This window comes from Panthera onca, chromosome X (genome assembly GCF_046562875.1).
Source record: "Panthera onca isolate mPanOnc1 chromosome X, mPanOnc1 haplotype 2, whole genome shotgun sequence".
Taxonomy (NCBI): Eukaryota; Metazoa; Chordata; class Mammalia; order Carnivora; family Felidae; genus Panthera; species Panthera onca.
Genome location: NC_138357.1, coordinates 81,647,315 through 81,675,085, shown reverse-complemented (window position 1 = coordinate 81,675,085; position 27,771 = coordinate 81,647,315). Strand labels below are relative to the sequence as shown.

The 27,771-nt window shown below is 37.9% G+C and overlaps 1 pseudogene; it reads left to right on the top strand.

The window, feature by feature from the left end:
* Positions 1-26,825, top strand: part of LOC145713787 (protein FAM156A/FAM156B-like) — a 29,322-nt pseudogene extending 2,497 nt beyond the window's left edge.
* The last annotated feature ends 946 nt before the right edge of the window (positions 26,826-27,771 follow it).

Here is a 27,771-nt window from a genome sequence, read left to right as displayed (position 1 = left end):
AAACAGGGTGAGTGCAGAGTCTGAAACTCTGCAGCTCAGTGACCTGGTGGTGCTCTGGTGGGAAAGGCAAATCCCCAGGAGCAGAGTGGGGTCTGGGAGGTCCTCGGGCCAAAAAAGGAAAAGCAGTTACACTGCTGGAAGGACATTTGGTACAGGCTGTGCTGCCACCTGGTCCCAGCAGACCCCAGAGAACAACCACATTTGCTGGTGCTGGAACAAGGTCATTAGGGGTGAAGGCTGGTGCCAGATGTGTATCTTGATTTCCCATAATCCATGAAACACTGCTGCCACACGATTGTGTAAACTTTTTCTAGGGTGGGCTGGCACCCAGCTGTGGTCTCTGGGAATTGGCAGCAGCATGGTCCTGTGAACATTCCTGGGTGTGACCGGCACCCAGCCATTGCTCTGTGAGACCTTCCCTCAGAGGATCTGAGTGGGTCAAAGCCACAAGTCCCTTAGAAGTGAGGGGTCGGGAAACATAGCCTCATCTGAGATAAAACTTAGGAGGGAGGTGCTGGCTGGCAACCTCATGACTTGGTCACAGACAGTGTAGAAGTGGGGAGGAGATGGAAGTGGGAGACAAAGGATGGGTGCACAATTGCCAGTAGAAAAGAGCACAGAGTGTGATACTAGAGACTGGGTAGGTGGGTGACACCATTTTCACCCATCCCGCGCATGCACATTAACACCTACGAGCTCCACAACAATCCACCCCACTAAGCTAAGCAGCGCCATCTAATAGAGACTGGAGCCATTACACTAAGCCCCGCCAAACTGGGCCAACCTCACTCTTCAGGACGACCACAAATCTCTCTGCCTGCTTAGTTTATGAACTATAAAGTGCTTCATAGTTTGACTTCTAGGGGAAACCGATGTAATTTCAATCATATTTCAGTCTGTTTGCTGGCCATCTATTGAATTTTTTTCTTTCTTTTTTTTCCTTTTCTTTTTCTTGAATACAGAAAAAGAAAAAAATATTTTTATTTTCAATTTTTATTAAAAATATTTTCTTTATTTTTTCTACCATATTTTTTACTTTTTTGTAAATTTTTCATATTCTATTTTACTTCCATCATTTCATTTTTTTCTATTTCACTGTATTCATTTTCTCAAATTTTCAAACATTTTCCTTTTTTTCTTGATTTTCTTTTTATTTCTTCCCCCCCCCCTTTTTTCCTCGAATCCGTCAAGCTCCTTTCAATAACCAGACCAAAGACACCTAGGATCTAGCATCATTTATTTGATTTTGTGTGTCTGTGGGTGTTTTTTAATGTTTTACCTTACTAATTCCTTTTCTTCCTTTAATATGATGAAACAAAGGAATTCACCCCAACAGAAAGAGCAGGAAGAAATGACAGCCAGGCACATAATCAACACAGATATAAGCAAGATGTCTGAACCAGAATTTAGAATCATGATAATAAGAATACTAGCTGGGTTGAAAATAGATTAGAATCCCTTTCTGTGGAGAGAAAAGAAATAAAAGCTAGTCAGGATGCAATAAAAAATGCTACAAATGAGCTGCAATATCGAATGGATGCCACAGCAGCAAAGATGGATGAGGCAGAGCAGTGAATCAGTGGTATAGAGGACAAACTTATGGAGAATAATGAAGCAGAAAAAAAGAGGGAGACTAAAGCAAAAGAGCATGATTTAAGAATTAGAGAACTCAGTGACTCATTAAAAAGGAACAACATCAGAATCAGGAGTCCCAGAAGATGAAGAGGGAGAAAAAGGGGTAGAAGGGTTAATTAAGCAAATCATAGTGGAAAACTTTCCTAACTTGGGCAAGACACAGACATCAAAATCCAGGAAGCACAGAGGACTCCCATAAGATTCAACAAAAACTGATCATCAACAAGGCATATCATAGTCAAATTCACAAAATACTCAGGCAAGGAGAGAATCATGAAAGCAGCAAGGGAAAAAAAATCCTTAACCTCCAAGGGAAGACAGATCAAGTTTGCAGCAGGCCTGTTCACAGAAACTTGGCAGGCCAGAAAGAAGTGGCAGGATATATTCAATGTGCTGAATCAGAAAAATATGCAGGCAAGAATTCTTTATCCAGCAAGGCTGTGATTCAAAATAGAAGGAGAAATTAAAAGTTTCCCAAAGAAAAAAAAAATTAAAGGAGTTTGTGACCACTAAACCAGCCCTGCAAGAAATTTTAAGGGGGACTCTCTGAGGGGAGAAAGGATGAAAAAAAAAATACCAAAAGCAACAAAGACTAGAAAGTACCAGAGAACACCACCAGAAACTCCAACTCTACAAGCATCATAATGGCAAAAAGTTCATATCTTTCATTACTCACTCTAAATGTCAATGGACTAAATGCTCCAATCAAAAGACATAGGGTAACAGAATTGATAAGAAAACAAGATCTATCTATAGTTTACAAGAGACCCACTTTAGACCTAAAGTCACCTTCAGATTGAAAATGAGGGGATGGAGAACCATCTATCATGTTAATGGTCAATGAAAAAAGCTGGAGTAGCCATACTTGTATCAGACAATCTAGACTTTAAAATAAAGACTGTAACAAGAGGTGAAGAAGGGCATTATATCATAATGAAGGGGTTTATCCACCAAGAAGATCCATCTATCCACCAAGAAGAAATTGCAAACATTTATGCTCCAAATGTGAGAGAACATAAATATATAAATCAATTAATCACAAACATAGAGAACTCTTGATAATAATGCCATAATAGTAGGTGACTTCAGCTTACAACAATGGACAGATCATGTAATCAGAAAATCAGAGATGAAGAAGGACACTATATCATAATATAGCCTATCCAACAAGAATATCTAATAATTGCAAATATTTATGCCTCCAACTGGGAATAGTCAAATACATAAACCAATTAATCACAAACATAAAGAAACTCATTGATAATAATAAAATAATAGTAGGGGACATTAACACCCCATTTGCATCAATGGACAGATCATCTAAGCAGAAAATCAAGAAGGAAACAATGGCTTTGAATGACACACTGGACCAGATGGACTTAACAGATATATTCAGAACATTTCATCCTAAAGCAGTGGAATATACATTCTTCTCCAGTGCACGTGGAACGTTCTCCAGAATAGACCACATACTGCGACACAAATCAGCCCTCAACAAGTACAAAAAGATTGAGATCATACCATGCACATTTTCAGACCACAATGCTATGAAACTTGAAATCAACCAGAAGTAAAAATTTGTAAAGGTAACAAATACTTGGAGACTAAAGAACATCCTACTAAAGAAAGAATGGACTAACCAAGAAGTTAAAGAGGAAATTAAAAATGACATGGAAGCCAATGAAAATGATAACACCACAACCCAAAACCGCTGGGATGCAGCAAAGGTTGTCATAAGAGGGAAGTATATAGTAATCGCAGGCCTTCCTAAAAAGGAAGAAAGATCTCAGATACAGAACCTAAACTTCCACCTTAAAGAGCTGGAAAAATAGTAGCAAATAAAATCCAAAATTAGCAGGAGAGAGGAAGTAATAAGGATTAGAGCAGAAATCAATGCTATTGAAACAACCAACCAACCAAACAAAAAACCCAGTAGAACAGGTCAATGAAACCAGAAGCTGGTTCTTTGAAAAAATTAACAAAATTGATAAACCACTAGGCAGTTTGATCAAGAAGAAAAAGGAAAGGACCCAAATAAATAAAATCAAGAATGAAAGAGGAGAGATCACAACCAACACAGCAGAAATGAAAGCAATAATAAGAGAACATTATGAGCAATTATATGCCAATAAAATGGGCAATCTGGAAGAAATGGACAAATTCCTAGAAACAAATAAACTGCAGAAACTGAAACAGGAAGACATAGAAAATTTTAGCAGACCCATAACCAGTAAAGAAATCGAATTAGTAATCAAAACTCTCCCCCCAAAAAAACAAGAGTCCAGGGCCAGGTGCTTTCCAGGGTAATTCTACCAAACATTTAAGGTAGAGTTAACACCTATTCTCTTGAAGCTATTCCAAAAAACAGAAATGGAAGGAAAACTTCCTATGAAGCCAGCATTACCTTGGCTCCAAAACCAGACAGAGACCCCACTAAAAACGAGAACTATAGACCAATTTCCCTGATGAACATGGATGTGAAAATCCTCAATAAGATATTAGGCAACTAGATACAACAATACATTAAAAAATTATTCACCACGCCCAAATGGGATTTATTCCTTAGATACAGGGCTGGCTCAATATCTACAAAACAATAAATGTGATTCATCACATCAATAAAAGAAAGGACAAGAACCACATGATGCTCTCAATAGATGCAGAGAAAGCATTTGAGAAAATATTGCATCCTTGCTTGGTAAAAACCCTTAAGAAAGTAGGGATAGAAGGATCATACCTCAAGATCATAAAAGACCCAATGCTAATATAATCCTCAATAGGGAGAAAGTGAGAACTTTTCCCCTAAGGTCAGAAGCAAGACAGGGATGTCCACTCTTGCCCCTGTTGTTGAACATAGTATTGGAAGTCTTACCCTCAGCAATCAGACAACAATAAAAAATAAAAGGCATCCAAATCTTCCAAGAGGAGGTCAAACTTTCATTCTTCGCAGATGACATGATACTTTAGGTAGAAAACCCAAAATATTCCACAAAAAAACTGCTAGAACTGCCTCATGAATTCAGCAAAGTGGCAGGATATAAAATCAAAGCACAGAAATTGGTTGCATTTCTTTATACCAATAATGAAGCAACAAAAAGAGAAATCAAATAATCGATCCCATTTACAGTTGCACCAAAAACCATAGGTGCACCATACAGTTGCACCAAAATCCCTAGGAATAAATCTAACCAAAGAGGTGAAAAATCTATACACTGAAAACTATAGAAAGCTTATGAAAGAAATTGAAGAAGACACAAAAAATGGAAAAATATTCCATGCTCATGGATTGGAAGAAAAAATATTGTTAATATGTCAATACTACCCAAAGTAATCTACATATCCAATCCAATCCCTATCAAAATAACACAAGAAATCTTGACAGAACTAGAAGAAACAATTCTTCTATTGTACAGAACCATAAAAGACCCCGAATAGCCAAATCAATCTTGAAAAAGAAAACCAAAGCTGGAGTAATCACAATCGTGGACTTCAAGATGTATTACAAAGCTGTAATCATCAAACCAGTATGGTACAGACACAAAAACAGACACTCAGATCAATGGAACAGAATAGAGAACCCAGAAATGGACCCACAAACCTATGGCCAACTAATCGTTGACAAAGCAGGAAAGAATATCCAATGGAATAAAGACACTCTCCTCAGCAAATGTGTTGAGGAAACTGGAGAGCAACATGTAAAAGAATGAACCTGGACCACTTTCTTGCACCATTCACAAAAAAAAAAAAAAAAAAAAAAAAAAAAAAAAAAAAAAAAAAAAAAAAAAAACAACCTGAAAATGGAGGAAAGACCTAAATGTAAGACAGGAAGCCATCAAAATCCTCATGGAGAAAGGAGAAAGCAGGCAAAAATCTCTCTGACCTTGGCCACAGCAACGTCTTATTCAACACATCTCCAGCAGCATGGGAAATAAAAACAAACATGAACTATTGGGACTTCATCAAAATAAAGATCTTCTGCACAACTAAGGAAACAATCAGCAAAACTAAAAGGCAACCGACAGAATGGGAGAAGATATTTGCAAACAACATATCAGATAAAGGGTTAGTGTCCAAAATCTATAAATAACTTATCAAACTCAACACCCAAAAAACAAGTAATTCACCTAAGACATGGGCAAAAGACATGAATAGGCACTTCTCCAAAGAATACATCCATATGGCCAATCGACACATGACAAAATGCTCAACATCACTCATCATCAGGGAAATACCAATCAAAACCACAATGAGATACTAACCTCACACCTGTCAGAATGGCTAGCATTAACAACTCAGGGAAGAATAGATGTTGGTGAGGATGCAGAGAAAGAGGATCTCTTTTGCACTGCTGGTGGGAATGCAAACTGCTGCAGCCACTCTGTAAAACAGTATAAAATTTCCTCAAAAATAAAAATAGAACTACCCTACGACCCAGCAATTGAACTACTAGGTATTTATCCAAGGGATACAGGTATGCTGTTTTGAAGGGGCACATGTACCCCAATGTTTATAGCAGCACTATGGAAAATAATAGCCAAAGTATTAAGAGTCCAAATGTCCATCAACAGATGAATGGATAAAGACGATGTGTCATATATACACAATGGAGTATTAGTCGATAATCAAAGAGAATGACATCTTGCCATTTGCAACAACCTGGATTGAACTAGGGGGTATTATCCTAAGCGAAATGGGTCAGAGAAAGACAAATATCATATAACTTCACTCATGAAGATTTTAAGAGACAAAACAGATGACCATAAGGGAAGGGAAGCAAAAATAATATAAAATCAGGGAGGGGGACAAAAACATAAGAGACTCTTAAATATGGAGAACAAACAGAGGGTTCCTGGAGGGGTTGTGGGAGGGGGGATGGGCTAAATGAGTAAGGGGCATTAAGGAATATCCTGAAATCATTGTTGCACTATATGCTAACTTGGATGAAAATTTAAAAATAAATAAATAAAAATTAAAAAAAATAAAAGTAGAGAGTGCAAATAAGAAAAAAAATTCCTTAAAAAAAAAGTTAATAGTAGACACTGGCAGCCACACCTATCTTAAGTGTTATCACATGGAAAGTGTTAAAATCACTTAACCTGTAATTATGATTTGAGGGAATGAAGACAATGAACCTAATTAGGTAGATTTTGAAATAGTACTAAATGAATTCTCCCTGTTCTTATTTTATTTCCAGGAGTCATTTCAAATTATGAAGCTAATGTTTTGAAGTGAAATTTACAGCTTGACTTTTCTTAGAGTTCCTACTTTTTATTTTTCCTCTTCGTGCCTGGTGATATATGCGTCTGAATTTAAATCATGGGGGTAGCCGATGGTGACTTGTATTTTCTCAGACAAGATCTCAAATATATATGTTGCAGTTTAAGTGTCCAAAAGATCAATTGTTTGATAATAGATTTTCCTCTCTGTTGCGATTTATTTTTAGGAAAAGAAGAATGACAATAAAGAAGACAACCACCATCCTCCTCAGTTCAAAAGAAGTAAAAGAAACCTTGTCTTTCAGGATTCTCTGGATGCATAGGTAGGGATTATGGCCAGATGGCCTCTTTCTATTTTATCCATTACCTAAGTTAAATTATTCAGTTTGTGCCCTGCAATTAAAAGAAATGGAATAATCCAAGAAACCTCAATAAAATTATTCTAATTTGATTTCAGTGGCTTTTGAGCTGGATCCCTTAGCCATGGTTTATAGAATCTCACAGAAGGTGTAAAGGACACACAGAAAAGACTTGGCTAAAACATAATCAGGAGGAGCTAGTTCTTAGATTTCTCTCCAATCATAGGAGCAATGAATAATAGTCTTACTGCTCTTATTTTTAGAAGGAAAATGAACTTTCAAATACATAATCATATGTTATTGGCTAGCAGCAGATTCTTGATTTCTAGCTGGGGAAAATGAGAATAAAATTAGGGCTGTGGGAGTCTAGTGATTTTGCAAAGTTTTAATGGTGCTTGAATTGAAAGTCAGTCATTTTAATGACTTGCAGTTATTAGCATAGTATTTTTTTTTAATTTTAATGTTTATTTACTTTTGAGTGAGAGAGAGAGCACAAGCCAGGGAGGGACAGAGAGAGAGAGGGAGACACAGAATCCGAAGCAGGCTCATCTCTAAGCTTTCAGCACAGACCCTGACATGGGGTTCTAACTCACAAACCGTGAGATCACGACCTGAGCCGAAGTCGGACACTTAATGGACTGAGCCCCCAGGCACCCTTAACATAGTATTGTTTTAATTGAGGAATAACTTACTAGGAGAGTGTTGAAGGAAACTTGTTAAGTCTTTCTAGATAAATCCTATTTAGTTAATGGCTAAGGACTACTCACTTGTCTCTTGTGAACAAGAAGAGAAAAGGAAATCAGTCCCCATCCTCCTCCTGGAACCTGTACACAGGTAGTGATAGTCCCAGATCCTGGGCAGCTACTTGGATGGGTAAATTGTAGATAGATATAACTCATGTACTTGCTTTTTATAAGCTGGTATTTTTCATTAAATACCTTTGCATGTATAGGAGTATTACTCTTTTCTGTCAACCTTACATCTTTACCAATTATACCACCACTCTTCCTGTAAATCTGTCCCCTTATACATAGATATAAGCTTTATAAAAAGTGCAAGACACTAATGTTCCTATACAAGTCTGTTTTACTTGCCAAAACCATTAATATTTTTACTTTTCAGATTGCCAAGTAGTAGCAAGAAATCAACAGTAGAAAAATGTGTAGATATAAATGGAAATGGCTGGTCTGGAACAGATCTCTGCCTTTTTCTCTTCCCTACCAGAATCGGAAAAGATTTGATATGCTTTTTCTAATGTTTATTTAATTATTTTGAAAGAGAAAGAGAGAGAGAGAGAACTAGTGAAGGAAGGACAGAGAAACGGAGAGAGAATCCCAAGCAGACTCTGCACTGTCAGTTCATGACATGGGACTCAAACTCACAAACCATGACGTGAGCCAAAATCAAGAGTCCGACGCTTAACCAACTGAACCACCTAGGTGACCCAAGATTTGATATCCTAATGCTAGGATTCCAAGGGATCAGCAAAAGCAAGACAACTGAGAGAAAAGCAGAACCGGGGGCTCCACAAATGTTTAAAATTAGAATTCTGTGAACTCTTCCTCCTTCTCCTCCTTCTTCTTTTGTAAAGTAGTAAAAGCTGTCTCTATTTCAGGACATTGTTTAAAGTAGTGTCAATTCATGGGACAACTGGAACATTTGGCATAATGTTGGAAAAATATTTTCTCTTAGGTTCTTTGTAGATTTGGGGTCATTATTATCACTTTTGATCATATACATTCTGAGATACAGAACTGCGTTGGAAGATTTTATTTCAGACAAAACTGTTGCTGAACAAAATAATGGTTGTTAGTACTGTTTTCAAACCCTATGGCAAAATGGAAACTTCTGAAATTAGCTTGTATTTAAAAAATACATTCAAATGGAGGGACAATGCTTTCCAAAGATTGCCTAATCTGTTGCATAAATTTTAAGAAACTTTGTTCATGGTATATACCAAGCAATCTCAAGTGATTTCATATTACAACCGAATCTTCAAATCTCAGTTGTTTTAAAGAATTGAAGATGCACACACACACACGCGCGCACACATACATTTTTCTAGAGGTGATGATTACCTGTCAATTTTGTTTGTTGAAAACCCCTTTACAGAGTTGAAACAAGGTGAAGTCGTATAAGTCTTTTTATGGTTACATAGTTATATAGATTCTATTATGAATATTTATGAGTTGGGAAAGAACTTAGAACTCAAAACCTAGTCATCTTATGAGGGAAACTGAACTGCAGAAAACATAAATTATTCCATTGACACAGAGAAGTTAATACTTGAATGCCATTGACTTGCTAATTTGGAAAGCGGTGGTAATTCAACAGCCAAATTTCTTTAGTATCTTACAGTTCATAAAATTCCACAGTGTTTCATTGGTATTAGCAAACATGGGCCTTTCATTTTAAATACATTGGAACTTTGGGAGCACATATTTCAAGTGCCTGGATGGACTTGGTTAGGATCATTTGTTTTGCTTAATTTGGTTTCTGCAGCTGTCTTAAAATAAACATCATATTATGATTCTAGGGATGGAATATGTACTAGGGGTGAAGAACATTTTGTTTGTTGAGGTTCACAGAAATGAAAAATTCTGAGGCATAGAGGAATGGAGTTGAGAAGAAAGTCAAGGCTTAAATAAAATATTGGCTTAATCTGTTTTTATGATTAAAAGGTACATAGTTCTGCATTGTAAATGAACCCCTGCATTCTCATTCTGTTTTTATGAAAATGCTCTGTAATTAATACTATTCATCTTTTCCGGTTCTGTTTATCCACTGGTCCTTTCATCAGCCCATTGAGGTGCTCTTTTCTGTTCCTAACTAATTTTGTGTCTACCTTATTTTTCTCTCAAGTTAATGGATCATTTTTCTTCCCCTTACCTTCCAGATGTAATCTGCTTTCACTGACTGTTATTTCTTATCCCCTTCATGCAACTACTCACTAAACTTGGCTTGCTAAACCACACCTACTCCTCTGCTATAACATATGTTGGGAATCACCTAAAACTTTGCTCAATTTATTCAGCTCAATTATTTATTCAAATATTTACTGAGCATCTGTCAGTTGCCAAGTATTGTCCTAGGTGCTTGGGGTCAACTTACATGTCTCTGTCATTTCCTCAATGCTTCCTACTATGTCGCAGACTTTAAGTCTGGAGTTCTCTCTTGTCCAGCAAGAGAGCAGACACAGTAATGAAAACAAGAGAGGCTAACGAGGAGGAGACAAGGGCCCTGAGTAAGGGTCCTTTCTCCGTATTTATTTATTTATTTATTTATTTATTTTAATATGAAATTTATAGTCAAATTGGTTTCCATACAACACCCAGTGCTCATCCCAACAGGTGCCGTCCTTAATGCCCATCACCCACTTTCCCCTCCCTTCCACCCCACATCAACCCTCAGTTTATTCTCAGTTTTGAAGAGTCTCTTATGGTTTGGGTCCCTCCCTCTCCAACTTTTTTTTTCCTTCCCCTCCCCCATGGTCTTCTGGTAAGTTTCTCAGGATCCACATAAGAGTGAAAACATATGGTATCTGTCTTTCTCTGTATAACTTATTTCACTTAGCATAACACTCTCCATTTCCATCCACGTTGCTACAAAAGGCCATATTCCATTCTTTCTCATTGCCACGTAGTATTCCATTGGGTATATAAACCACAATTTCCTTATCCATTCATCAGTTGATGGACATTTAGGCTCTTTCATAATTTGGCTATTGTTGAAAGTGCTGCTATAAACATTGGGGTACAAGTGCCCCGATGCATCAGCACTCCTGGATCCCTTGGGTAAATTCCTAGCAGTGCTATTGCTGAGCCATAGGGTAGATCTATTTTTAATTTTTTGAGGAACCTCCACACTGTTTTCCAGAGTGGCTGCACCAATTTGCATTCCCACCAACAGTGCAAGAGGGTTCCCATTTTTCCACATCCTCTCCAGCATCTAGGGTCTCCTAATTTGTTCATTTTAGCCACTCTGACTGGCATGAGGTGGTATCTCAGTGTGGTTTTGATTTGTATTTCCCTGATGAAGAGTGAAGCTGAGCATCTTTTCATGTGCCTGTTGGCCATCTGGATGTCTTCTTTAGAGAAGTGTCTATTCATGTTTTCTGCCCATTTCTTCACTGTATTATTTGTTTTTCGGGTGTGGAGTTTGGGGAGTTCTTTATAGATTTTTCTATAGTTCTTGTATACTCAGATAACTTCTGTATCATTAATACTCCAGCATGAATATTTCAGACTTAGTAGAAAACATTGCACAGCTCTGCCAGAAAATAAGTATATAATAACTTTCTGTCTTGAACATGAACTTGTGATGTTAGTAGTTTATGTGATCTCATTTACAATTCGACCTATTATGTCTATAGGTGATGCTAACAAAGTGTAAGCTACCTAATCTGATGCCTAAAGTGACAAGAATTATAAACGTGGTTTTGACTACTGTCTCTTTATATTCAAGGAACTCTTCACAGAGACTAAGTAGCCAGCTTCTGCCATTGAAACTGCAAAGATCAGTGTGGTTTACAAGTGATTACTGAGGCAGTATTATAATAAATAGACAATAGCATTCATTTAGAGAGGACGGATATGTTCTTGTGTTCTTTAGTCATACTAAATAGCCAACCAAATTTGAATAGTGATCTCATATGTGCTTAATTCTTCAGTGATTAGCCCTGTGGACAAGAATCAGAATGTATCCAGTTATCTGCCCTGCAGAGTGCCAGAGGTCCAACCTGCCACTAGATTTAAAGAAAAGTGCCCTAGAGTCTAATAGTAATTTCTCGCATGTTCACATCTTTCTTTTTTCACTATACTTGGTAGTTGACACAGCCAAACAAGCAGATATGAGAATTATAGATAGCTCTAGAAAGAGTTTTTTTCCATTTGTCAAGATTTGGAAAAGATATAAAAATAGATCAACTAAAAGAACAAGATTTTATAAAGTCACAGAACTAACTAAAGTTTGAAAATGAAAACTACCTTTTTTGTTAGGTTTCTTACAAGGTATCTGATTATTTTTGGTGTAATTATAAATGAGACTGATTCCTTAATTTCTCTCTCTACTGCGTCATTATTGGCATATAGAAATGCAACAGATTTCTGTATACAGATTTTGTGTCCTGCAACTTTACTGAATTCATGTATCAGTTCTAGCAATTTTTTTTGTGTAGTCTTTTGTGTTGTTTAGAGTATCATGTCATCTGCAAATAGTGAAAGTTTGACTTCTTCCTTGTTGATGTGAATGCCTTTTATTTCTTTTTGTTGTCTGATTGCAGTGGCTAGGACTTTCAGTACGATGTTAAATAATAGTGGTGAGAGTTGACATCACTGTCTTGTTCCTAACCATAGTGGAAAAGCTCTCAGGTTTTCCCAATTGAGGTTGATATTTGCTGTGGGTTTTTCATATTAGCTGTGGGCATTTATTATGTTGAGGTATGTTCCTACTTTGTTGAAAAACTATTATAGACATTGAGGAGGGCACCTGTTGGGATAAGCACTGGGTGTTGTATGGAAACGAATAAGACAATAAATTATATTTAAATAAATAAATAAATAACTTCATTAAAAAAAGAAAAAAGAAAAACTTATAGAAAGAAGAAACACACACACACACACACACACACCTATATTTACAGTTGTTTCCTTTAGTATTGATAGGATTTTAAGGTCAGATGCTCATGGTGAAATTTCAGTGTTGTGGGGGAAAAGTTATAGCACTATTGACTCCAAACTTATAGGGTAGGCATGGGTCAATATTTTTTGTCAATAATACAGTTGGCATAAGAATTTTTTTTTTATGACTGCTGTACTCAAAGGACAAGAAAAAAAGTTTCCTTTCTTGGGTTTTTAATGATACTTCGTTGTTGTTTTTTTTTTACATTTATTTATTTTTGAGAAACAGAGTGAGACAAAGCATGAGCGGGGGAGGAGCAGAGAGAGAAGGAGACACAGAATCTGAAGCAGGCTCCAGGATCTGAGCAAGCAGTCAGCACAGAACCTGATGCGGGGCTCGAACCCACAAACTGTGAAATCATGACCTGAGCCGAAGTCGTATGTTCAACCGACTGAACCACCCAGGTGCCCTGATACTTCATTTTTAATGCATGGATTTTTAATATTATGCCATGTGTTTAAGCCTGCAGAATTATTCCTGGGTATTTCTGAATCACGTGTGTACCTGTGGTTTGGGAGTTCAAACTGGTTGCCATCTTTAGTATTTGGTTGTTTGCTTTATTGTTACAGAGAAAATGGCAACCCAAAGGCAAAATTCTTCTTGTCAAAAATACGTGGTTTTCCATGTCACACATGATTCAGAAATACCCAGGAATAATTCTACAGGCTTAAACACATGGCATCATATTAAAAATCCATGCATTAAAAACGAAGTATCATTAAATACCCAAGAAACAAAATTTTTTTCATTCTCCACCCATTTAGTGATATGAGTGATGAAGCTATGACCATGACAAAACATTATTTTTTTCAAAGTAAGTATAATTTTGGTCCAAGGTCTCCAGTGTAAATCTCTTAGCTCAGTAAAGGTAATATGTAATCTCCACCCTGTCTTCTGCATAGAGACCATGATGTTTAGGTTGAAGAGCAGGAAATGTATAGTCATCCCTAGGGATAAAGTCTTTTATTCATTCTGCAGATTGTCTAAATATTTGTAGCCTAAAATATATTTCCATTATGAGGCTGCTTAACAGTGTCAGAATACGAGACCCTTTTACAACAAGTTATTTAAAATTAGTAAGATGCTGTATTTATATATGACCCTGCCTTTTAAAACTATATTAGGACACTTTGTCATTCAGAACTCAATCAGATATTTTTTTTTAACTTTTATTTATTTTTGGGACAGAGAGAGACAGAGCATGAACGGGGGAGGGGCAGAGAGAGAGGGAGACACAGAATCGGAAGCAGGCTCCAGGCTCTGAGCCATCAGCCCAGAGCCCGATGCGGGTCTCGAACTCACGAACTGTGAGATCGTGACCTGAGCCGAAGTCGGATGCTCAACTGACTGAGCCACCCAGGTGCCCCAGAACTCAATCAGATATTTAAAGGGTAGCTAACCAATTTGTTTGGTGGCAGATAGGGGAAGTTGAGTAGAGATGAAACCCTTGATATATGCACTGACTTGGGCTTTGTTTTTTTTTTTTGGGGGGGGGGGAGCTACTTCTAGTTGACCTAGACTTTTGAGTGCTTATCATACTCAGTAGAAGAAGGGTGAAGGAATATCAGTAACATGAAGAGGAAGTTTCAGGGCCGAGCCAAAGCATTCTTTAATTCATTTACATGAACTGACTCCACATCTAGAGTAGTACATCATGCAGCTTTTGGAAGTAAAACACTGCTTCAGGAGGTGAACTGGTTCATTGGACCAGTCACCAATTCAAACAGAACTGAGAGAGAAAAAACAGAGTAAACTAAAATGACCATGGTGTTATTGTCCAACTAACAGAGCTCACTGTTTTGAGGCTCACTGGACCAGAGGACTCCTTGCATTTGGAAGTGTATGCATTGGGTGAAAAGTGTAGGACATGAGTCCATGACAGTTGAGTCCTGTTTGCTTCACCGACTTTTCTACGCTTTGCCCTAGATTGTCAGAGTAAAGTTGATGTGGTGCATAATGGGAAATATACCTTCTTTCTGAACTTAATTCCCTGTCCCCAAAAATTATGAGGGGTGTCTTGTTAAATGGATATAATGAACATTTTCATGTTCTCGATAAGTTAGAAGTTAATGTTTCAGAAGCAATGTGTTTGTAGAATCATATGGCCAGTTTAACTGCTTGTCAAAAGGTCAGTTTTTGTCCTTTGGTCTTAAAATAAAACTCAAAACCTAACAGCAGGAAAGGAAATAAGCTCTTCATAACTAGGTATCTCTGCTCTGAAGGAGAAGAATGTTCAAAGAATATCAAAAGAAAATAAGATGGGACTGTTTTGGATTTTATTCAAAATTAGGTGTTTGAAGTAGGGGATCCAGGCTAACTAAAGAGGTGATATTGGACTCTGTCTTATAAATGCCAGTAAATAAATGGGAACACAAAGCAAGAGTACAATGCTTCATAGGAGATAAGGTTGGAATGGAGCTTGAGGAGAGAGGAACATCCCTGAAATGGGAACCCACTATGAGCCACATACTGTGATTTCCTCACAATAACCCCTGAGGGTAGGTTTGATATGTGTTATCCATTTCATGGGGAAGGAGAGGTAGCAAGTTACCCACATGACAACCACATCTGATCCACATCTGATCCTGATCCACATCTGAAAGATGCTAATGATTTGCTGAAAGGCACCCAGTGAGAAAGCAGTGATGCTGGGGTTGAAAACCAGAAATTTCCCACTTTTAAACAGGACACCTTTCCTCTTCTTTTGAGCTACTTTTATAGTGAAGACCAGGTTGACCCTTAGAGCAGGGGCTGGAGATAACTACTAATTGGACATTTATACAGGACCTGACATATTGCATCTGGGCTAATACCAAACACTTTAAACTCTTGAAGTGGACCATGGAAACTCAGGAAAGAGTCAGTCAGTCCGTGTGTGTGTGTGTGTGTGTGTGTGTGTGTGTGTTGATGAGAAAAGTTCCAACACCAAACTTAATCTATTTTTCTTATGAAAGTTTTTCATATGCAGCTAATACATGAAACATGTAGACCTTCAGCATCTCCTGCAATGACAGCTTTGCCAGTTCATGGCCTCCAGTCTGATTGATTTCCTGGCATAAATTAAACAGGAAAGAATGTACACATCAGGATGGCTGAAAGAACAATGAACTGGTGAGTTGACAGCATTAAATGGCATTTGATAAATCTGGATGAGTTTAAGTTTATGAGGCTTATATGCCTGGGTGTTGACTTACCAACTCAGTCTCCCATGGGTAATAACAAAGTGTGACTCTCTTCAATTAACAAAAGCCAACCCCTTGGTTAAGTGAAGGTTTTTCTCAATCTCCCCTTGGTCTCTGGCAGGTGTCATTGGGTTTTCAATTTAGAGGAGTGACAACTACCTGTGTGATTCTCCAATTAACATAGAGCCCTTCTTTCGCCTAAAGAACACCTGGTTATTGCTGTAGAATTAAATAATCATTAAGTAATCTTCTCCAGGGGGCAGTTTGCTATTTATTTAATCACACATTAGACAGGGACAAAGTTTACTTTAAGCTATTCACCAGAGCTTAATCATGTTAAATGATTTTCTAAACTCTTATTCCTTTCTACATAGCAGCATTTTTCTCCCATTTTCAAATGAAGGTTCTGTATCTGTTACTTGTTATAGGGTGAGTGAATCTTGGAGCTGATCCTGATACAAGACTCTGTCTCTTCCTGAATTTCTTGTTCATCCTTGATGGTGGCTGTGGCTAGGGTACATATTATCTAAAAGAGAAGATTAGTTGCATATATGAATCAAGACCAGGCAATAAAGGCAAATATTTTCATCAAGAAGCCATTCTGATAGATTTTAGCTTGGTTTAGTCTCGTTTAGTTTAAACTAAGAGAATTATCTTGAAACCAGCTATACAAAAGTGGTCTAGCTGCTTAAATCATGTGTAGGATCCTACACTGGTGCACCTTTGACCGGAAATTTTCATGATTCTTTTGACTGCAGTATTGTTATAGGCAATGGGAACGTTTCTGTTATTGACAACACTACATATTCAGCTGCCACTTCTTAATACACTAATGGGAACTATTGGGGAAATGATGTTTAGGTTGAAGAGCAGAAAATGCATAGTCTTCTCCAGGGAGAAAGTCTTTCATTTATTCTCATCTAATAGAACCCAAGATTTTGGTCTCTAAAATCTTTTTTAATAAAAAAAATATATTCTTTCAGAAATAGAATTTACTGATTCATCACTTACATATAACACCCAGTGCTCATCCCACCCAGTGTCCTCCTTAATGCACCTCACCCCTTTACTGCTTCTGCCCACCGAAACACCTTACCAGCGACCCTCAGTCCTCTGTATTTAGAAGTCTCTTATGGTTTCCCTCCCTTTTTGTATTTATATTATTTTTGCTTCCCTTCCCTTATGTTTATCTGCTTTGTATCTTAAATCCCACATATGAGTGAAGTCATATATTTGTCTTTCTCTGACTTAGCACAATACAATCTAGTTCCATCCACATTGTTACAAATGGCAAGATTTCATTCTTTTTAATTGCTGAGTAATATTCCATTGAATATATATACCACTTCTTTATCCATTCATCAATCAACGGACATTTGGGCTGTTTGCATACTTTGGCTACTGTAGATAGTGCTGCTATAAACATTGGGGTTCATGTGCCCCTTAAAATCAGCATTCTGTATCTTTTGGATAAATACATAGTACTGCAATTGCTAGGTCATAGGGTAGTACTATTGAGGAACCTCCATACGGCTTTCCAGAAAGACTCCATACTCTTTTCCATACTGTTTTCTAGAGTGGCTGCCACAGTTTCCATTCCCACCAGCATTACTTAATTGTTCCCATGTCTCTGTATCCTCACCAAGATCTATTGTTGCCTGAGTTGTTAATTTTAGCCATTCAGACAGGTGTGAGGTGGTATCTCATAGTAGTTTTGATTTATATTTCCCTGATGATGAGTGATGTTGAGCATTTTTTCATGTGTCTGTTAGCCATCTGGATGTCTCCTTTGGAAAAGTGTTTATTCATGTCTTCTGCCCATTTTTTGACTCTATTATTGGTTTTTTGGGTGTTAAGATTAGTAAGTTCTTTATAGATTTTGGATACTAACCCTTTATTTGATATGTCATTTGCAAATATCTTCTCCCATTCCATTGGTTGCCTTTTAGTTTTTCTGATCGTTTCCTTCACCGTGCAGAAGATTTTTATCTTGATGATATCCTAATAGTTCATATTTGCTTTTGTTTTCCTTGCCTCTGGAGACATGCCAAATAAGAAGTTGCTACAGCTTAGGTCAAAGAGGTTGTTGCCTGTTTTCCCCTCTGGGATTTTGATGGCTTCCAGTCTTACATTTATGTCTTTCATCCATTTTGGGTTTTTGTATATTGTGTAAGAAAGCAGTCCAGGTCCATTCTTCTACATGTTACTGTCCAGTTTTCCCAACACCATTTGCTGAAGAGACTGTCTTTTTTCCATTGGATATTATTTCCTGCTTTGTCAAAGATTAATTGGCCATATATTTGTGGGACCATTTTTGGGTTCTTTATTCTGCTCCATTGATCTATGTGTCTGTTTTTGTGCTGGTACCATACAGTCTTGATGATTACAGCTTTGTAATACATCTTGAAGTCTGCGATTGTGATGCCTTCCATTTTGGTTTTCTTTTTCAGGATTGCTTTGGCTATTATTTGTCTTTTCTGGTTCCATACAAATTTTATGATTGTTTGTTCTAGCTCTATGAAGAATGTTGGTGTTATTTTGATAGGGATTGCATTGAATATGTAGTTTGCTTTGGGTAGTATTGATATTTTAACAATATTTGTTCTTCCTATCCAGGAGCATGGAATGTTTTTCCATTTGTGTGTGTGTGTGTGTGTGTGTGTGTGTGTGTGTGTGTATGTCTTCAATTTCTTTCATAAGTTTTCTATAGTTTTCAGTGCATAGAATTTTTCACCTCTTTGGTTAGGTTTATTCCTAGGTATTTTGTTTTTTGGTGCAATTGAGAATGGGATTGATTCCTTGATTTCTCTTTCCATTGCTTCATTGTTGGTGTATAGAAATTCAACCAATTTCTGTACATTGATTTTATATCCTGTGACTTTGTTGAATTCATGGATCAGTTCTAGCAGTTTTTTGGTGAAGTTTTTGGGTTTTCCACATACAGAATCAGAAAGTTTTACTTCCTGCTTGCCAATTTGGATGCCTTTTATTTCTTTGTGTTGTCTGATTGCTGAGGCTAAGACTTCCAACACTATGTTGAATAACAGTGGTGAGAGTGGACATTGTTGTTGTGTTCCTGACCTTAGGGGGAAAACTCTCAGTTTTTCTCAATTGAGGATGTTATTAGCAGTGGGTCTTCATATATTGCCTTTATGATCTTGAGGTATGATACTTCTATCCCTACATTCTTGAGGGTTTTTATCAAGAAAGGATGCTGTATTTTGTCAAATGATTTTTTTTTCAGCATTTACAGCTGTATCCCAGGTATAAATCCCACTTGATTATGGTGAATAATTCTTTTAATGTATTTTTTGATCTGGTTGGTTCATATCTTGTTGAGAATTTTTGCATCCATATTCATCAGGGAAATTGGCCTATAGTTCTCCTTTTTACTTGGGTCTTCATCTGGTTTTTTAATCAAGGTAATGCTGACCTCATGAGATGAGTTTGGAAGTTTTCTTTCCATTTCTATTTTTTTGGGAGCAGCTTCAAGAAAATAGGTGTTAACTCCTCCTTAAATGTTCAGAATTCCTCTGGAAGGCCTTCCAGCCCTGGACTCTTATTTGTAGGGAGATTTTTGATTCAATTTCTTTACTGGTTATGTGTCTGTTCAAATTTTCTATTTCTTCCTGTTTCAGTTTTGGTAGTGTATATGTTTCAAGAATCTGTCCGTTTCTTTCTGATTGCCCAATTTTTTGGCCTATAATTGCTCATAATATTATGTTATTGTGTGTATTTCTGCAGTGTTAGTTGTGATCTCTCATTTTTCATTCATGATTTTATTTATTTGGATCCTTTCTTTTTCATTTTGATCAGTCTGACTAGGGATTTATCAGTTTTGTTAATTTTGTTAAAGAGCCAGCTCTTGGTTTCATTGATCTGTTCTACTGTGGGTTTTTTTATATCATTGATTTCTGCTCTAATCTTTATTATTTCCCTTCTTCTTCTTGGGCTTTATTTGCTGTTCTTCTTCCAGCTCTTTAAGGTGAAAGGTTAGGTTGTGTATTTGAAACCTCTCTTCCTTCTTTAGGATGGCCTGGATTTTATATATTTCCCTCTTATGACCGCCTTTGCTGCATCCCAGAGGTTTTGGGCTGTGGTGTTAACATTTTCATTGGCTTCCATGTACTTTTTAATTGCCTTGTTAACTTCCTGGTTAGCCTGTTCATTATTTAGTAGGATGTTCTTTAGTCTCCAGGTATTTGTTATCTTTCCACATTTTTTCTTGTGGTTGATTTCAAGTTTCATAGTGCTGTAGTCTGAAAATATGCACGGTATTATCTCGATCTTTTTGTACTTGCTGAGGGATGATTTGTGTCCCAGTATGTGATCTACTCTGGAGAATGTTCCATGTGCACTGGAGAAGAATGTATATTCCACTGCTTTAGGATGAAATGTTCTGAATATATCTGTTAAGTCCATCTGGTCCAGTGTTTCATTCAGAGCCACTGTTTCTTTGTTGATTTTCTGCTTAGATGATCTGTCCATTGTTGTAAGTGGGTTGTTGATGTCCCTACTATCATGCTATTATTATCAACGAGTTTCTTTATGTTTGTGATTAATTGATTTAAAATTTGGGTGTTTCCACATTGGGGGTGTAAATATTCACAACTGTTAGGTCTTCTTTGTGGATAGACCTCTTATTTATGATACAATGCCCTTCTTCATCTCTTATTACAGTATTTATTTTAAAATCTAGTTTGCCTGATATAGGTATGGCTATACCAGCTTTCTTTTGATGACCATTAGCAGGATAGATGGTTCTCCCTCCCCTTACTTTCAATCTACAGGTGTCTTTAGGTCTAAAATGAGTCTCTTATAAGCAGCATTTACATGGGTCTTGTTTTCTTATTCATTCTGATACTCTACGTCTTTTGATCAGAGCATTTAGTCTGTTGACATTCAGAGTGAGTACTGAAATATATGAATTTAGCACCACTGTGTTGCCTGTAGAGTCGGTGTTTCTGATGATGCTTTCTGGTCCTTTCTAGTCTTTGTATATTTTGGTCTTTTTTGTTTTGTTTCGTCTTTTCTCCACTCAAAGCATCCCTGTTAAAATTTCTTGCAGGGCTGGTTTAGTGGTTACAAACTCCTTTAGTTTTTGTTTGGGAAACTTTTTATCTCTCCTTCTACTTTGAATTACAGCGTTGGTGCATAAAGAATTCTTGGCTGCATATTTTTCCAATTTAGCATGTTGAATATATCTTTCCACTCCTTTCTGGCCTGCCAAGTTTCTGTAGATAGGTCTGCTGTGAATCTGATCTGTCTTCCCTTATAGTTTAAAAACTTTTATTTCCCTTGATGCTTTCATAATTCTTTCCTTGTCTATGTATTTTGTGAATTTGACTATGATATGCTTTGTTGATGGTTGGTTTTTGTTGGATCCAATGGGAGTTCTCTGTGATTCTTGGATTTTGATATCTGTGTCTTTCTCCAGATTAGGAAAGCTTTCCACTGCAATTTGCTCACATAAAGCTTCTGCCAGTTTTCTTTCTTTATCTTCTGGGACTCCTATGATTAGGATGTAATTCCTTTTTAATAATTCACCAACTTCTTTAACTCTTATATCATGCTCTTTTGCCTTTGTTTCCCTCTTTTTTACTGCCACATTATTCTTAATGGTTTTGTCTTCTAAACTGCTGATTTGCTTCTCTCCTTCTTCCATTCTTGCCATTGTGGCATCCATTCAAAATTGCATCTTGGTTATAACATTTTTAATTTTGCCATGACTAGATTTTATTTCTTTTATTTCCACAAAAGCGATTCTATACTTTTTTCACCCCCAAGTAGTATTCTTACTGTCATGGTTCTAAATTTTAGTTCAGACATCTTGCTTATATATGTGTCGATTAAGCCCCTGGCTTCATTTATTCTTCGTCTGTCTTCTGGGGTGAATTCTTTTGTTTTGTCATTTTGGAGGAAGAAAAAAAATAATAAAGTCAAATATTAAAATTAAAAAATTAAAAAATTAAAAACCAAACATAAAATCAAATAAAGGAAGTTAGACTCTAGGTGTATTTTGGTCTGCTTGTTGAAAGAAGTTTGATAGAATAGAGAAAAAAGGGAAAGAAAATAAAGAAACAAAAGTATGAAAGAATTTAAAAATTATATAATAAAGTAGAATAAAATGAAATAAAGAAAATGAAATAGAATAAAAATTAATAAAATAAAGTAAGAACTACAAATAAATAAAATTTTCTCTTTTCATACCAAGAATGTGGAAGAAAATGAAAAAAAAAAAACAATTTAAGCAAAATAGTAGCAAATAAAATGAGCAAATAAATGAAGAAGCGAACAGAATGAAACCCGAATGGAGTTACATCCAGTTTCCCCTAGAACTGAAACAATGAAGCCTTCTATAGTCCGTACACTAAGCAGGTGGAGTGACTTGTGCTGGTTTTCTAGAGGATGTGCTTGGAGGTCACAGTTCGGCCAGACTTGTTATAACAGCTCCATTCTCCACTAAGTGGCACTGCTTAGCTTACTCAGGTGGATCGGTTTGGTGTGCTTGCATGTCTGGGTGCATGCTCTGGGGTGGTGGAAATGTCTTCACCCAGCTCCTTAGTCTCTGGCACAGGAATTTCACACTCTCACCGATCCATGACCAATCCCCCCTCCTTTTTCTCAGGTCTCTGTCCACTCCCCACCTCTACCCTGTCCATGTCCAAGTTGTCTGCCTGCCAGGTGGCACCTCCCTTCAGAGTTTTATCTCAGATGGGGCTGTGTTTCAAAGCCCCATGCTTCAGAGACCCCTGCAGCTTGGACCCAAGCTGACTCTCTAAGGGAAGGTTTCTCTGAGTAACGGCCAGGTGCCACTTGCCCCAGGAAACATTTGTGGTATTGGTCAGTGGCAGAGGTTCAGAGATTATGGCAATCCACAACATACCAACACCAGGTTTCACCAAACTCTGGTGTCTTTGTCCCAGTATCAGCAAGCATGGCTGCTCTCTGGGGGTCCACTGGGACCTTTGCCTGTGGGGAGGCTGTATGGCCTCTACCAAATGCACTCCAAGCAGGGGAATGGTTTCTCCCCGTGTGGCACACAGACCCCTCAGATCCTGCTGCCTGCTACTGGAGATTCATCCTACTTCCTCACCAGTGCACCACCAGGCACTGAGCTCCAAAACTTCAGACTCTGTGCTCCACTGTTTATAGAATTCTGGTTGTATTTAAACCCACTCCTTTCCTCCTGTCAATGGTTTTGGGGAACAGATTTCTTGTCCAGTCCCTTGTGAGTGTTTCCACTCTTTCTCTTTCTCTCCAGCTACTTTTGGGGGAGTGCTTTTCTTGCATGACTGGTGCACTGCACTCTCCCCTTTCCCTTTCTCTGTGCTCTCTCTGCAAAAACAGCTCCCTACTCTCTGTAGCTTTTCTCTTCCCCAGTTCACGTCTCTGCACTATGTACTTGCCAAGTTATGTGGATCAAGTTATGCAGATTTTTGTGTTAATCCTTAGATCAATTTCCAAGGTATCCAAAATTGTTTGGTGCTGATCTGGCTGCACTTCAGGGATGAGATAATCTTAGAGTCTCCATGCTGCTTTTCCATCTTAACTACTGGTCTCTAAAATCTAAAATGTACAAAAATGATTTTATATCTGTGTTACCTGACAAATGCAAGTAACTGTATTAAATAAGAACTTCAATATAATAAAGTAAGATAAAATAATGACTATGTGACGAACATGGAAGGTATAAATTTACATGTCACTCACTTTAACAAGCCCCATGATCCAGACTCAGTATCCCATTAGGCCTAGGAGTAGGTCTTTTAACTTCCTGTAACTTAGCCTGAGTAGAAACAATTTCATATGTTTCCCAATGGCCCTGTTTTTCCCTTTTTCTTATCTTCAGTTGTTTTCTGAGTTTCCCCAGAAACCCCAAATATATTTCTTAATGACAACACTGTTCTCTCAGTGTGCAACAGTATCTGGACATGAAAAGGCCTATGTCCTATTCAATATTTCTGTGGACATCCTGTTGCCCTTGCATAAGCTCTCCAATGCCCTGATGCTCTGCTTAAGTACACACAATGTGCTTGATGCATGCCAAGGAGTGATTCCAGAGCATCGCTAGCACAGTCCCAGGACCTATAATCTATCAAAAGGCAGAGTTTTTGGCATGCATGGTAAGGACCTCCTTGGACCAAGAGGGATCATCAGAGGGTAGGAAAGCCAGGAAGTTACCCAGTGTAACTGGGTAAATTAAAATACAAGGTTGAAGAGAAGCTCTGCTGATAAGAATGAAGGCTGAGTGCCAATGGAGAAGCCACAACTGGCAAATGGACCTAAGCTTGCCACACTGACCCAGGAAAAATCAAAAGGTTTGCCTTCTGAGAGGCTTCAGTACTCTCAAACCAGAGGAAGAGAGACATGCTTGATCTGTTTATTTGAATCTGTTTGTTTGGAGTGGAATTGCTGACGTTGGTGTCAAATACCTTCAAGGGTAAAACCAGGAACTCTGTGGAGCTACTGGAGAAGGAGCCTAAACTTCTCTGGGCCAGAGCCTGAAAGAAAGAAGAATTCTCAGTCAGTTGTTTCAAGGAAATATCAAGTCAAGAGTACCTGGTGGCATTTTATCCTAGCAACCAGAATGCCACTGTCCCACATTGAGAATGATGGCATGATTTTGGCAGACAACAGAGGAACCACTCTTTAGTAGTGGATGTGGAATTATCCTGTAACAACTGACTGAGGCTTATTTTCTTTTTTAGCTCAAGGATCTGGATCGATATTAATTTCTAAGTCTCCTTTATCCAGAAGACCACTCTTAGTGTACACAAATTTGCTGCGAACAAATGATGTCTCAAGAATGATGCTGCACTGGGCTGTATAGCTCTTGGAAGTCCCAATCACATAGGATTCTATGTGAAAAGTGACCTCTGGAGTTATTTAACACAGAAACCCTTCCAAGTTCCCTGGTACTTCTGTTATGTAACATTATGATAACTTTGCCAATACCCAGCTTTCAGCAGAGGGGATGGAGGGTATTTTAAAGGTATTGTAAGGGTAATAGAGGAAATTGAGACATCAGGAAATGGTAGCCCTGGTTTAAAGGTAAAGAAAGGCTGAGATTAAACTATGCTACCACACCTATCTTCTAAAATGATTATGTGGACATTTAGGCTCTTTCATAATTTGGCTGTTGTTGAAAGTACTACTATAAACATTGGGGTACAAGTGCCCCTATGCATCAGCACTCCTGTATCCCTTGAGTAAATTCCTAGCAGTGCTATTGCTGAGCCATAGGGTGGATCTATTTTTAATTTTTTGAAGGAACCCCAACACTGTTTTCCAGAGTGGCTGCACCAGTTTGCATTCCTACCAACAGTTCAAGAGGGTTCCCTTTTCTCCACATCCTCTCCAGCATCTAGAGTCTCCTGATTTGTTCATTTTAGCCACTCTGACTGGCGTGAAGTGATATCTCTGTGTGGTTTTTATTTGTATTTCCCTGATTATGAGTGATGTTGAGCATCTTTTCATGTGCCTGTTGGCCATCTGGATGTCTTCTTTAAAGAAGTGATGAATGGATAAAGAAGATGTGGTTTATATATACAATGGAATACTACGTGGCAATGAGAAAGAATGAAATATGGCCCTTTGTAGAAACGTGGATGGAACTGGAGAGTGTTATGCTAAGTGAAATAAGTCATACAGAGAAAGATACCATATGTTTTCACTCTTATGTGTATCCTGAGAAACTTAACAGAAGACCATGGGGCAGGGGAAGGGGAATAAAAGTTACAGAGGTGGAAGGAGGCAAACCATAGGAGACTCTTGAAAACTGAGTATAAAGTGAGGGTTGATGGGGGATGGGAGGGAGGGGAAAGTGGGTGATAGGCATTGAGGAGGGCACCTGTTGGGATGAGCACTGGGTGTTGTATGGAAACCAACTTGACAATAAATTTCATATAAAAATGTATTTATTTATTGATTGATTGATAGATTATAATTGAAGTAGAGTTAGTACACAATGTAACATTAGTTTCTGGTGTGTGACATAGTGATTCAACAAGTCTATACATTATGTTGTGTTCACAAGTGTGGCTACCATCTGTCACCATACAATGCTATTAGAGTACCACTGACTATATTCTCCATGCTGTACCTTTCATCCCTGTGACTTAGTCATTCCTTAACTGGAAGCTCAACATTGATTTCTGAATCTTCTTCAATGATTTCTAAAGAGACTTGCTAGGAAGTCACAGTAGCCTGTTCTCCTTCCCTCTCAGAATTGCTACTGATGTGAGCCCCAATTCTGGCACCAAATACCTTGCCCTTCTACGAGAAGGGCTGCTCCAGCAGTGGTACAGAGATGAGAAAACCCTCCAGGAGAGGCGGTAGGAAATATCAGAGTGTCCTTAGAGGAAGAAAATGTTTCTGGAGCATATGAAATGAGGACACTTAGATCACATGGCACCTTATCAGGTTCAAAGGGAAACCAGAATCTCTTCCTCAGGTGATAGAGATCAGAATAGATTCAGATGTGCATGTCAATGTCAATATTGCCAGGGACATAGGCTGAATGTCTCTAGGATGCCAGCAAAGAGGAAAGTGACCCTACATCCTTCCTTCTGGGAAATGTTTGTGTAGGGCCTCAGTGGCTTGGCACTTAGCCCAGGTACCAATCTTCCTAGATTTCGGCCAGAAAGAGTGCTTCAACAGCAGAAGGGAGAGAGAAGCTCCAACTAGAGATGTAGCAGGAAAGCAAAAGAATGTTTCAGAGGCTTCTAAAACAGTGGTTAAAAGTAAACTGAAATTCTCATCCTCACGTGACAGAGATTTGAATGGATTCAAGAACAAATGCTGGTGTTGCCAGACCCTGGGCACAGATTCCTATTAGGGACCAAAGAGTAAGCAGTGGTCGGAGAAATAACAAGACCAGAGTTATGATTGGAAATCTTATCATAATGAAAATTGATTCAATTCCAGGAAGGTCCCAATCTTTCCTGCTTATAATTTTAACATCCCTTTGGGGCACAGTTGGTGGTGCTAGTCAATAGAAAGGATGGCTGGGTAACAATTATTCCTAAATCTCCATGATATGGTTCAAATGATGCCAGTTGTTGCTTTCCTCCCTTGACACTTTGTTTTTACCCTATATCTTGGTGTCAAAAATACACAAAATGTGTATGTCCTGTGAATCACTTTCTGATTTCTATGTGCTTTTGTCCCATTTTGTTGACTGCCTCCACAAAGAAGTGCTAGGTTTGATAGAATGTATGTGTGTAGTAGAGTTGAATTATTGAAAGGAAGTCAATGATGAGATCCAATTTCAAGAATTTGAAGCAAGAGGATGCACGGGAGAAGTAACCACACATTGCACTGTTTTGGGTTAAACATTCAGTTGAGATAACCTACATGTAAGTAAATAAGTTTCACTCTTAACAAGGGAGTAACACATTCTCCTGAAGAAATTTCTCATGTGTTGCCTCAATCATGAATACCAAATATATGTGCATTTCAAAGGAACATATTATTAAAACGCAGGTTTGTCTACTGGTATTGTCTACTTCTATTTGTCCTTCCAGTTATGAATTGATTGAATTTAAATCTAGAGCAGCTCATCAAATATCTCAAGAGGTATTCTAAAGGTATAGACTCTGAATAAGAGAGGAGGGAGGAGACCTGGGAACACATTTGGGTCACTGCTGGGGTGTCATAATTGGAGAAGCTGTTGAAGCAGTCAAGCAGGATAAATAT